General features: G+C 36.0%; 1 long non-coding RNA gene across 1 annotated transcript in view; it reads right to left on the minus strand.

Moving 5' to 3' along the window:
- Positions 1-989: 989 nt before the first annotated feature.
- LOC119530792 overlaps positions 990-12,797 on the minus strand; it is a 104,881-nt gene continuing 93,073 nt past the window's right edge. Inside the window, exon 3 of the long non-coding RNA XR_005216145.1 lies at positions 990-3,069. This is a non-coding gene — a long non-coding RNA (uncharacterized LOC119530792). The remainder of the gene's footprint in view (positions 3,070-12,797) is intronic.

Raw genomic sequence — 12,797 nt, forward strand, 5'->3', positions numbered from 1 at the left:
GTAACCATGTGATCCAAATAGAAGCTTGTGGTTGAACAAAATAACAGCCCCTCCCCCAAAGAGCCTACATCCTAATTCCTGTAGCCTTGGATATGTTACCATACATACCAGAAGGGATTTTGAAGATGTGATTAGGTTAAGGATCTCAAAATAGGGAGATTATTCCTGATTAACCAGGTAGATGCAATGTAATCACAGGGTGCTTAAAGGATGGAAGAAAGCAGGAGAGGAGTCAGAGAAGGAGATGTGACAATGGAAGCAGAGGTTGAAGTGATGTGGCCGTGAGCCCAGGAAAGCAGTCTGTGTAAACTGGCGAAAGGCAAGGATCCTCCCCTAGAGCCTCCAGAAGAAGTGCAGCTGTGCAAAACGTCTTCATTTTAGCCCTGTAAGACCCATTTTGGACTTCTGACCTTCACAACTCTAAAGATAATAAATGTGTTGTTTTAAGCCACTGAGTTTGCAGTAATTTGATAATGTAGCAATAAAAATTTAATACAAAGCTTCAGTGGCTACATTTTTTATTATTTAATTAGCTTTTTTTTCCAGCACTAAATTTTTGTGAATTTAGGGAAAATAGAACTCATATGCACCACTAATGAACTATTAACTGTTATAATATTTCCACAAGGTAGGCAACATGGACTGAGGGATAAATTCTTAAAATTATCTTGACAATTTGATCCAGTAAACTTTTATAATTTATGGAGAGTACAGATATTTTTACAGTTATATGCATTCAAACATTACATATCCCAAAACTAGAACCGAATTAAATACCCCAAAATATGGAAATAGTTTAGACAAGCTGTACTTAGCCATGCAAAGAAATATTATACAGATGCCATCTCTATAAAATGTCAAATCAAAGAGGCAAACAACCAAAGTTTACATACATAACCATAATGTTTTAAAATGTAACATAAATAAATATATCTGCATGGAAAATATTAAAAGGAAATATACTAAAATAACTGATGATTTATGGATTATGAAATTATATATGATTTGTATTTTCTCTTTTATATAGTCCTGATTTTTTTCTGAAAAGTTCTCTATTACTTTAAGTCATAAAAATTAAATATTAAATTTATATTTAATATTTTATCATGACAAAACCCAACAAATAAAACCTATCAGTGCGTCTATGTTGGGAGGGGATCTGGAAATCCCAGAACCCTTCTAGTTCTCCTCTTTGGACTTAACCTCTGCCATCCTTTCACCACATCCCTCTGTTGGACATCCAAATTTCTCTAGGGTTCCAGGGAGCATAGTTTGAAATTCACTCATCTAGAATAATCCACTCATTCTGCTGGAGTCCAACAAATATAAGTGAAAGGCAGTTGCTATAAAGCTAGAAGAGTGATTTCCTAACTCCTAAGGCAATGTCATTTCAGTTATATCATTATGCATTTCACATTTCCTCTAAGCTGGTTTGAAAAAGTACGTGTGTCCTATTCTCTACTGGGACATTTCATGACTGCTGAAAAAAAAAAATTGGGAGGAATCCAGCTCATGCTTAGCATCTCCAGCAAGAGAAATATAAAATACTTTGTCCACAAATCCATTTGGAATCCTGAAAATAATCTTGGACTTTTCTCTGTCCCTTTGGTCTTTTATAGGAGAAAATATGCACAGTCTTCTTTGCTAAATTTAAGTGTTGTGGGTGTTTCATTTTCAATTGGGCCTCGAATTCTCAGAGATGGCCCTTAGTGCAAGATGAGTTCATTCCATTGTATCTTCATTAGCAATGTTGGTCTATGCCCTGAAATTGCTGCCCAGAGAAAGTGAGTAAGCTGTGCTGGCCGTCACAACACTGGCACCTCAAGTCTTGTCGTCAAGTAAAATCACCATAGTTTTGTGTGTGTCTGAATTGTCATAGCCAATCCATGTGGCTCTATTCTTCTTAGGGACTATCATCATTCCTATACCTGTATTTTTTCATTATGTCTCTGTTAAGTCAGAGTTATTCAAGAATCCACACAATGCAGTGAATCAAAGTTTAAGTATAAAGTTTAAGATTTATTAGAGGAAGAAAGCAGGTGGGAGGCAACAGAAAAGAAGAAAAAAGATAATGGCTCCCATTCTCTATCTGAGAGCTGCATTTTTTAACAAAAAAAGGAACCCATGTTGGGTAGTGTCTGCTGTGATGTTCTGTGCTTCGATTGGGTGAGTGCTTATCTACTTTTGGGCTGACTGGTTGCTAGAATTCTGAGACAATATTCTTTTTAGGAAAGCAGTTGCGTTATCTAACCAGGGAGAGCAGGCCTTTTTGGTTGTTTGTCTTTTGGATATATTTGACCTTGCCTTACCTGCCTTTAAGGTGCCACTGTGGCTGCAACAGCCTTGAACAGCTTTAAACAGCCTTCATTCTTTAGTTTATGGGCACCTGTTTTCTGTGAGATAAGCTGCGGGGCCCCTGGGTTAGAAACTCCTTCTACGTGTTAGTTTCTTCTTCTGGGATGTAACAGTCTCCATGAGTTGTAAAAAATAGGAAGAAAACTAATTTTCATTATATTTTATTACATTTAGTTATATTTTATTTATATTGCGCTATTTTATTTGTCCACTGTAGATATATCTTAAATACTAACTTGATGGATCTTTTTATTAATAGAGTTCAAATTTGCTCACAATGGATTTTAGCCTTCTTCACTAGTTCAATGTTTATAAATGTGACAGCAGTTCATACTTAATTTAAAAACCATTACATGAGGATCTCCTTGTCCGTATTTTAAGTTATGTGAACAACTTACCATACTGCATATTGAATAACATGTATCAGTTACTATTTGCTGTGTAACAAGCCACCTAAATTTAGTGGCTTAAAAAATCAGCCCTTTATTAACCCATGGTTCTGTGGGTAAGCAATTTGGAGACGTTAAGCTGAACTCTGTTGGTCTTGCCTGGATTTGCACGTGGCTGCAGTTAGCTGGTCGCTCCATTGGGGCCCGTGTAGTCTAAGATAGCCTCATTCACATAACTGGTTGTTAGAAGGCTATTGACTGGGATGTCTTGGTCCTCTTCAAGGAGCCTCTCCAGCAAGCTAGTTTAAGGTTGTTCAGTGATGATCTAGGAGAAGAAGGATAGAAGTTACAAGGTCTCTTGAGACCCAGGCACAAAATCACCTTTTGCTGCATTCTTTTAAGGCAAGCCACAATGCCACCACAGACTCAAGAGAAGGGGAACTAATTCCCCTGTTGACAAGAGGAGCAGCCAAAATTTGGTACCATATGTAATTTCTTGCACGTAGGAATTTAATGCATTTTTTGGAATTAAATTTCAATGATAATTCTGTTAGATACAAAGTCAAATGCAGCAGATTAAATAATCTGAGGCCACCAAACTCAGATGAACAAAACATGAGACATCTTTAATTTTTCTATACATAAATTTTGTTTAAATCTGGAAACCCCATGTGACGCATTGTGCTGCCAAGATCTCCCTTCAGGAGAGGGCCTGCTGTAAAGACTGTGATTAATTGACATCCTTCAGATGAAGCACCCTCTGTGCTGTCTCTGCATTTGCACCAAGGCCATGCTGCTTGCCCCAGGTAGTTCAAGCCAAGGACTGGGCATAGTGGGGATACTATAGCCTGGCCATTTAGTTCAGTGCTGCACTCCACTTTAGGCAATCTTTGTTCCAGAGACTGTTGGACTGGCTGTAAATTTCTCAGGACTATGCTTCAGTTAGAAGCTCTTATTACCCATTTCTTCTTCTTCCCCTCTCTCCTTTCAATGCAGTCTGAAGGCATTCCCTCACATTTCTGTACCTCCAGTACATTTCTTACACTTTAACTACACATTGGTGTATCCTTCCTGGAGGTTGCAAACTCACACACCTATTCTACCTTTACAGAAACCTTGGCAATTCAGGGTAAATGCAGTTCCACCACAGTATTCTCATGTATTTATCTCCTTTAACCATCCTCCCTCCCAAGAAGGGCTTTTAAGTTTCAATGAGCTTTTGAAGCGTTTTGTTATGTTGAAAGAGAAATTTGAGTCCAGTTTGCAGGTTACAGCATTTTATTCTGGACACCGAAAGTTTTGCTGCAGCAAGGAAGCTGGGTTACTTGTAAAACTGGAAGCAACATTGAGCTTTAAGGTTGGCCTGATTTTCGTAGACATAAAAAGGAAGTTATCTTGAGTACTAATGATTGGACAGGGATTTATCTGCCTTATTTGGGCAGTTTCAGAGCAGGGTTGTGTTTTATTGTTTGTTTTGTATTGGGTCAAATACAACTAACTAGAGGCTTGATTGGCTATCTGGGTTAACCACCTTGGTAGAGACTTCAAATTTCGAAAGGTTTCAAGACAAATCTCAAGAAAGAGCTCAAAGAGGAAAGAGGGCGCTGTTTTTTGTTTCTGAAGACCCCCCACCCACCCAGGGCTTCCTCTATGTAGTTTTAAGAGATATTATCAAGAGTGGGAAGGGGATTTGTGAAACATCTCTGGTTATCATCAGGCCGTCTTGGGCATTTGCTGAGCTGTTCAGCATCATCTGTTCTTTGGATGCAGTGAACCCTGTACACAACAATCAACTTAGAATATGGAGGGTGTCCACTTCATACTCTGTCAGTTAAGTGTTACATAGTTCCCTCTGCTACATACTGCATTGTCCCTTCAAATTCAACAGTTCTTTCTTAACTATTGTCTGTACCCACTAAGGATCAATTTACAGGACCATTCCAAGTGTGAATGGTGAACTTCTATAAGATTTGCATCTCCCATCATTTCAGAAAGAAGTCAGAGACACCTATTTGATCATCATTCTTACCTATAGAGCCTTCAGGAGTGGGATGGCAGACAGGGCAGGAGACTCTTATTACAGAAAGCCACACAAGCATCTAAAACTCTAGCTTCCCTTCAACATTTCTGTCTCCTACTCAAACTTTTCATGGAAACTGCTCTTGGCTGGGGAAGAATGCATTCTTATGATCACGTATTTTTCTGACTATTGCTTAGACCAAAACAGTCTATTTTGAAAGTCAAAGGCTGAGAATTTTCTCTTTTATTAATCATTTTATTTCTGCTACATGAATCTTTTTCTAAAGACAGTACATTTCTGATGCAATCTCTCTTTTTTAACTTCAGTGGGAGGGAGGACTTTCATGGGTAGCAAGAAATGATTAAAAGGAAAACACTTCAGTCAACATCTCATAATATCACCCCAAAATCCAAATACAAAGCTTAGGTCATTGTGAATATTAGATTTGATTGTTTTAATTTGGTAATTAGAATGCCAAAAGTACCAAAATCCAAAATTTATCAGAATTAACATATAATTTGCCCATTATTTCCTCTTTTTGATCAAAATTATGTTTGTCTGATAGTAACCCAACAAAATTCTGCCACATTGTTGCACTGTTATGAATTGCCTTACATCAAGTTTAGTTAGAACAGGTAGTTGACCTTTCTTTAATTGGTAATACTTTGATCGTTTTATGTATGTGTTTATTGTTATTTTTTCCCCATCTTCAGGAATTTCTACCTTCTTCCGTCTATATTCACAGCTGTAGCTAATAGATCTGTAATAATTAACTAGTTTTTGAAGTACCAAAACAGTTCTGAGTGGTAAAAGGAGCACTGTATCAGAATCAGGGAATTAATCCAACAGTAGTTATTTCAGAGGTCCTTACCAGATTGTAAGTATCTTTGAAAACAAGCCATAGATGCCTGTGGATTTCATTTTTAATCTCTATTCTATATTCCTTTAATATGAAAATGTATTCTTCATTTAAAATTTAAGCTAAATTATCATTGTGACATAATTTAAAGGCGATGAATTTAGGAGTCAGGAGCTGTGAATTGTCACCTCAGCGTTGCGAAAAGTTAGTTGTATGCCTGTGGGTTGTTTCACTTGGTCTTCTGGAATTAAATTTTCTTACCTACAAAATGAAGATGTTGGACTAAATGATCAGTTAATTCATTTATGGTTCTCAAATTGTGACTCCTGTAGGGACCTAAAATATTGATGCCATACATCCCTTCCAAGAAAAAACTGCTCTTGCTCTAATAATCTTGCCTAAATTTTTTACAATGTTTTCTGTAAATTGTCCTGGTAATATTGTCTGTAATTCTTTATAACTGGTTGCATGTCTTCAGGTCTCTTCTAGAGATCAGATAAGGGCAACTTCATTGCTGTATGTTGTCTTATTCATTCACATTTTTCCAACAAGTGTCAGCTATGTACCTAGCAATGTGTTGGGAGGATTTTGAAATGTATGACAGCTTTTGCCATTTTGTAGATTATAACATACCAATTAGGAAACTCAATCAATGTATATAGAAACAAATCAACATTGTTCCAGGGAGCAGGATAGGCCAATGGAGACTTAGACCTAGGTACCTGACCAAATATATAATTAAATGGAAATATGCAGCTAAACATCATAAAATCCCCTTGGAGATTGTTTGCTACTGAAATAAGTCCATTACTGTAATCTTTTCAGAAGAAAACTGATTATATGATACAGGGAAACTTGAAAGCATTTTCCTGGAAAATTATTTAAAACTGAACAGAATAGAAAATTGGACAGAGATTATAAAGAATATTTTCAAAATCAAGTCAGAAAAGCATTATTCTAGGAGGAAAATTACTTTGATAGTAGGTATCGGTTTATAGTATATTGAACAAATAGATAATTCAGACTAAAATGAAAGTAAGCTTTTTTTTTCTCCCAATCAAACTGACAGAATGATTTGCATAGCACATCTAAATAGTTCTGTGGAAAGTCACAAAAAGAATATACAGGACAAGAAAGTATTTAAAAAAAAAGTCTGTGCTTGAAATTACAGGGACTTTACTGAAATCCCCAAAAGATAATTAAATTAGATACATTAATTTTCTTTGATTATCAAGTTATTAATCATTGGGTAGGCAATCAATAAAATCTATTTAGGAGCATGTTCACCTAAAATTGGCTGCAATGCTTTATACCATTTAGATCATAATTCTAGGCTAATAACCACCTACAAAAAAAGTCAGCTTCCAGTAAAACCCAGCATTGAAAACATGTATGCCTGGGGGTTAAAATACTTTTCACCTTTATGGGCACTCAAATTGAATCTGTTTTACTTGTAATCTATTGTTCATAGCTGCTGTTATAAATTTGATAGTTTTAAGAGTTCACTTTTCAAATGAAAAAATGACCAACCTTCTAATGAAATCCCTCAATATGTCCCAAAAGAAAACAAACAATGTCATATTTTTCTACAATTATTTTATTTATGTGATTTTCTTGACATGGGAAACAAAGAACCCTCATATACAGAATATAAATACTGGTCTATTTTTTAAAGATGGAGCACAGTTTGGCTTTTTAGGGGAATGTAATATGGGAGCTACAAGTACAGACTACAGATCTACAGGCAAAATTAATAATTGTGGGGTGCTTTCAAAATTTAAAGGAAAGGGAATACAAATTTGGAGAGCAGGGCATTTTGTCCACAGATAAACAAGGGATTCATGCACGAAAGCAGAGAGCATTAAACCCGGTTCCATAAGAATTGAAGGAACTAGAAAGAGAATTTTTCCCCCTAAAAAGGTTATCATGGGCCTTGGCCAGAAGAGTTTTCAAACAAGTTTAAGGAGCAAATTGGAACAAGAAACAGAAAGCTGGAGTTGCAAGAGAGTGAAATGAGTACAGTTGGTAAGAAACAAAAGAAGAGAATGTTCTCTAAATCCAACCTGAGAAATATTTTTTAAAACATTAAAAATGGACTTTCTTCAAGCTCACCAATTAAGTTTTAGAAACATTTTAACATTTACCAATACATTTCTGAAACATAAAATAATGCTTTAAAGAGAAAAGGAATGGATATTATTGAAACATATTAAAATTTTTCCTTTGAAATTTAAGACATTACGGGTACTTCACCAATACTAATTAAAAAGTAGTGTTTTTTTTTTTTAAATTCAATCTTTGTTAAAATTTCAATTATAATAAATAGATAAATAAGTGAACAAATGAACAAATAAACAAATAAAGCAAGAGCAAACCCTAATGTATGTTTAAAATTATCTTGTCTTTATTTCTTCAAACACAACCTTACTCATTAAAATATAATCATATATTTTGATTCCCAGGATTATGATCCCCGTAAAGATTTTATCTGTTCTGATTTAGATAAATAATATATCTTACTGATCCTTTTACACATACTTACAAGTATAGGTTTAATACTATAGTTAAGTATGCAGAATTATAAATTCATTTGCCAGTTACCATTAAAAATAAATAATTCTAAGTTTAGTTTAATACTATAGTTAAAAATGTATAATTATAAATTAATTTTCCACTTACCATTTGTTCCGGTTTGCTAATGCTGCCGTTTTGCAAAGCACCAGAAATGGATTGGCTTTTATAAAAGGGGTTTATTTGGTTACAAATTTTACAGTCTGAAGGCTATGAAAATGTCCAAATAAAGGCATCAACAGTAGGGTGCCTTCACTGAAGAACAACAACGGTGTCTGGAAAACCTCTGTTAGCTAGGAAGGCATGTGGCTGGCGTTCTGCTTGCTCCTAGATTGCGTTTCAAAATGGCCTTCTCCCAGGATATAACTCTCTAGGCATCTGGGGGTATTTTCTTAGTTTCTCCCCAGCAAATTCTGGAGTAGCAAAAGTCTAATTTCAATGGCCGTCCTCAAAATGTCTCTCTTGACTGCAGCTGACATCAAGGGTCCACAACTCCAAGCATGTCTACGCATCAGTATCAGCAAGTATCTAGGCCTGTATGGCTCTCTTTTAAAGCACTCCAGTGATTAAATCAAGACCCACGTTGAATGGGCAGGACCACATTTCCATGGAAGTAATCTAATCAAAGGTCTCAACCACAATTGGGTGGGTCACATCTCCATGGAAACAACCTAATCCAAAGATTCCAACCTAATCAACACTAATACATCTGCCGCCACAAGATTGCATTAAAGAACATGGCATTTGGGGGGACATAATACATCCAAAGTGGCACACCATTAAAAATAAATAATTCTAAGTTATGGCTACTAACCTCAGTATCTTAGTTTAAACCAACCTCCAATGACAGACTATTATCCTGTCACATTATTTTTCTTCTCACAGTGATTTACTACTGTTACCTATAAAACTTTGATTTTGATCCTTTCCCTTCGATTTCCATGTCTACCATCTCTTAGGATCTTTTTATTGAGTCTGTAGCTCATCTCTCTGCCTTTAAACTCTTCTTTCCACTTGCATCTGCTTTCTCTTCCCTGTCCCACCAACACTATCACCAGTCTTTCCTTAAAAGCTTGGAAAGTGTCATCATTCCAGAGTAATTTTCTCCATATCAAATACTGTTCAATAAAAGTTAATTCCTCGCTCCACAAATTCAAAATCTTTGGTTAGATTTTTAAAGAACATTTATATTATTTTCATACATATTTCACTCAACCTTGTTTCTCACACTTTTTCTCCAAAGATCTCTCATCTCAAACAAGCTTACCTCCTCATTGTTTCTTATACATTCACAGGCATTCCTTTGGTATTTGTGCCCATGATCTTTTTTTTCCCCAATATGTTCTGTATCTGGAATGCTTTGGAATGTCTTCTTTCATTCTTTTTACATAACCAAAGAGTATTTATTATTTAAGGCTAAACCAAGTTTCACTACCCAAGCTATCTGGATACCAGTTGCAAGTTGAATTCCATACAGGTTAGCAATTCACTATTTTTGATGTGGTAAGTGTACAGCACTGAAGATATTATGCTGTATTTAAAAGGTACACACTTAATCATCCAGAATATGTATGTATTGTTCTTTTTGAATCACTCACTGCCACAGAAATTCATTAGATCTGTTTATAGAGTTAACATTTTAGAGTCATGAATGAAGTCAAAGAATCCCCTCTACCATAATCACTCCCAGCCTCTCCACACCATGTCCACTAACACACGTCTTTGACAGCTCCAAGACACAGCGCTCTCCTCAGTATCCTCCTTTCTCTGAGAACATCCTGTACGTTTCCTTGGGTGAATCACTGCTTCTGAAATGTACCTATGAACCAGTATATTCTCCATCTCTCTTTTCTTCATTCTTTCCATCTTTTTCTCCCTCCCTTACTCCCTTTCTGCCTCCTTCCCTCTGTATATAGTGGGGTCATCTTTTCCTGAGTCTTCTCAAGGTGAATAAATTGTATATCTCTATCTTCTACCTGATGTCTCTCATAAGTTCCAGAATCATATTTCAAAAAGGTCACTTAACATTTTCACTTGGATTAATTTTTTGCCTGTATAGCTAAACCACTTGATTATTTTTCTTTTTCAAATCCATGTCTCTTCCTCTACTAATGGAGTTACCATCTTTTCAGTGATTCTTAGAAAATTTCTTACTTGTATTTTCTATTTCTACCTTCCCAAACAGTTGATATCATTCTAATTAGTATGATTCACTCATTGATATAAAATTTGTCAAATGAACCAGGTTTTTTGCTGTGCTCAGAACAAAACTGCTTGAAATTCCTTCATTTTATTGGGCTTTTGTCCCAAAAGTTGTGGGGAAATTCCATTAAAATTGAATATAGTTTCTGTCAATGGCAAGGCAGAAATGTTTTAATTCCTTAGCAAGAACATCCTTGGTATTCTTTATTTTTTGATCTCACAGTAAGTTTCACATTGTATGATAAATTGCCCCTAGTGTAGTGTTAGGAAACCACATTTCTCAAAATTCACTTGTTTCTTGTAATAAGACTTGATCACGTTTAGCCTGCACAATTTGCACAAATTTAGCTAACTCTTTATGTCGGTGAGAGAATATAGAAGTTCACAAACGTGGAAGAGTCTGGAAAATAAAATGGTAGAATAAGAGCATCTTGAGTATTCTTGGACACTAAGCAAAATTTTCAGGACAGGCAGATAGATATCTCATGTTTCCTCATTATCCAAAAATTATAAAATGATAAATTCTACACAAGTGAGATAAATGGCTAATCGCAGTCAGCTGGGTAAACACTGGTCTTGTTGTCAATCTTTTCCAATAATCCTCTTTTTTTTCTTTGTCTATATCTCTGCTTTGATAGTGATCATTTTCTACTCTTTGCTTATCACTCTATTTTTGAACATTTACTCAGAGATTGAAACTGGTGGTGTAACAGGGGCAGAGTCTGTAAGGGCTGATTTCAACTTTCAGTTGGATGTCTCCCCTGTATGGGAGTTACAACAAATGAGTTTCCCTGAGGAACCACCTCTCACTGTTTTATGAAAGGTCTCCTTTTTTCTATTTCATGCACCCAAAGTCAAAGATTTGCAACGCATTATTTTTTCATGCTGTACCTTGACATTTATTGTAAAGTATCTGAATGACTGACAGATGCCAGTTAGGCAAGTTTCTGTGTAGTAAATTCTAAAACATATTTAGAAAGCAAGAAAAAGAACAACTGAAATCTTTGCCTCTTTTAAGACTGAACAAGCAGTTTAACTGATAAATCTCTCCTTCACATAAAAGAATATACAATTATCTGTGAAATTAGGGCATAGAATTTATTATAAAGCAGTAGAGTTTATTTCTTGACAAATATTTTACTTTCTTGCAAAATTGGAGAAAGCCTTAAATCAAAATACTTGTTTTATAGAGGCAATACCATTTCAGTTGACTAATATCCAAACACATACATACTAAGGGCAAAATTGTGAAGACTGACATGTTAGGTTTGTTACACATTTAAACAGAAAATAAGCTGAAGAGTGTGAGATGGCAAAGTGGTTTTTTTCTCATGATTTCCAGGGAGTTAGTTCAATAAAGAGGAAAAATAAATTCTTGGGCAATGGTATATTTTAGCAATGGAAAGTATGGTACTAGCAATAATAATCAATATTTCTAACAAAATGAATTTATTTGAGGGTTTATTACATACTTACTAACTATCTTCAATTACTCAAAGATACTTCATGCAGTGAAGTTCTAGAGGAAATCTGTTGGGTTCAGGTCATAAGGTTTTGTGAAGGGAAATGTTAAACACAAAGCAGTTTTATTTGTGTGCAATTATAACTTTCACTCTTATATACTCACATTTCACCTTTTCATTCTTTAACCACATCTTAGGTAGACCCCGTTAATTTTCAGGCCACCTTCAATACCTTTTCAGTTTTCTTAGCTTTTATTCCTTTTGTACTGGGATAGTATCAGGTGCATCACTGACCTGATTATGCCACTCCTTGTCAGTGTGAGACTGTGCTGGAGCAGGACAAAGTCTAGTGGCTAAAAACAACAGTGTGTCAGTTTGAATGTATTATGTCCCCCAGAAAAAGCCATATTATTTGATGCAGTCTTGTGTGGCAGATGTTTTGGTGCTGCATAGATTTGCATGGAAATGCGCCCCACCCAACTGTAGGTGATAACTCTGATGAGATATTTCCATGGAGGCATGGCCCCACCCATTTAGGGTGGGCCTTGATCAGTGGAGCCATATAAGTGAGCTGACAGGCAGAGGGGACTCATTGCAACTGTGAGAGACCTTTTGAAGAGGAGCTACAGCCAAGAGGGATACTTTGAAGAAAGCACAGGAGCTGCAGATAAGAGACAGTTTGAAGATGGCCACTGAAAGCAGACTCTTGCTCCAGAGAAGCTAGGAAAGGGCAAATACCCCAAGTGCAACTAAGAGTGACATTTTTGAGGAACTACAGCCTAGAGAGGAACATCCTGGGAGAAAGACATTTTGAAACCAGAACTTTGGAGCAGACATCAGCCACATTGCCTTCCCAGCTAACAGAGGTTTTCCGGACACCATTGGCCATCCTCCAGTGAAGGTACCCGATTGCTGATGTGTTACCTTGGACACTTTAT

The sequence above is a fragment of the Choloepus didactylus genome, chromosome 4 (assembly GCF_015220235.1).
Source record: "Choloepus didactylus isolate mChoDid1 chromosome 4, mChoDid1.pri, whole genome shotgun sequence".
Lineage (NCBI taxonomy): Eukaryota > Metazoa > Chordata > Mammalia > Pilosa > Megalonychidae > Choloepus > Choloepus didactylus.